This window comes from Aplysia californica, unplaced genomic scaffold (assembly GCF_000002075.1).
Source record: "Aplysia californica isolate F4 #8 unplaced genomic scaffold, AplCal3.0 scaffold00334, whole genome shotgun sequence".
NCBI classification, from domain to species: domain Eukaryota; kingdom Metazoa; phylum Mollusca; class Gastropoda; order Aplysiida; family Aplysiidae; genus Aplysia; species Aplysia californica.
The window spans coordinates 262826-264068 of NW_004797604.1; the positions used below are offsets into that span (position 1 = coordinate 262826).

A 1243-nucleotide genomic window follows, 5' to 3' on the forward strand; every position below is an offset into this window, starting at 1 on the left:
CAGACAGACAGACAGACAGACAGACAGACAGACAGACAGACAGACAGACAGACAGTGACAGTGACCGATAGAAAAGGGGGGGGGCAGCAGACAGAAATGCTGGTTAGAACTACTACTTCTTTTTTTTTCTTTCTTTGAGAAAGAGATGAATGAGGAAAAGTGTAGAGAGCAAGGTAGGAAAAAGAAAACTATCATTTTAAGCGAAAAAAGTTGATTGCACTTCTGGGGCTTTACATGAGAAAGACAGGTAAGGGGTTTGGAGACAGAAAAGAATGAGGGAAAGAGAGTGAGTAAGAGTGTGTTTGTGTGTGTGTGAGAGAGAAAGAGAGAGAGAGTGAGAGAGAGAGGGAGAGAGAGAGAGAGAGAGAGAGAGAGAGAGAGAGATAGTGTGTGTGTGTGAGTGTGTGTATGTTTGTGTGGAGGGATGTTTGTGTATGCATGTGTGCGTGAGAGATGGAGATAGAGAAAGACTGATTTAGATGATTATTTATTGATTTTGAAGGCCTTTGCCTCATACATTCCACATAAATTGGTGTAGCACAGCAGAGAATTATGATATTAGTTGAGGACACTACTATTGAGACAGTGAAAGTGAGAGACAGACAGACAGACAAACAGACAGACAGGCAGACAGACAGACAGACAGACAGACAGACAGACAGACAGACAGACAGACAGACAGACACACAGACAGACACACAGACACACACACAGACACACAGACAGACAGAGACAGAGAGAGACAGAGAGCCAGACAGACAGACAGACGGACAGACTGACAGAGATAGCGAGAAAGAGAAAAATATTGAGAGATAATGATAGGAAGAAAGAGAGCTAAAAAGAAAGATACAGAAAAAGACTTCAGAATAGTTACACCTTTAAAGTGTCTAGTTGAACATTCATTTCAACTATGACAAAATCAAAAACAAAACAAAAAACACACAAAACCACCTGCTCTCCTGACAGGTATCGGAGTGGGTATGGTGATTGTGTCCGCCCTGACTGGTATCTACTACAACATGATCCTGGGCTGGTCGCTACGCTACCTGTTCGCCTCCTTCTCAGGGGATGTGCCGTTCGCTTCCTGCAACAATGACTGGAATTCCAAAGGTAAATTTCTTTTTAGAGATTAATGAAATATTGAACGAGTAAGGAAAAGAGGTAGATGAGGGGAGATATCGAGTGAAAGAAATGAAAGAGAGGAAGGCGGAGACAAAGAGAGAGAGAGAGAGAGAGAGAGAGA

General features: G+C 42.7%; 1 protein-coding gene across 1 annotated transcript in view; it reads left to right on the forward strand.

The window, feature by feature from the left end:
* The window catches only part of LOC101851206 (sodium- and chloride-dependent glycine transporter 1), a gene marked incomplete in the record, with an annotated part of 36108 nt that overhangs the window by 17436 nt on the left and 17429 nt on the right, over positions 1–1243 (forward strand).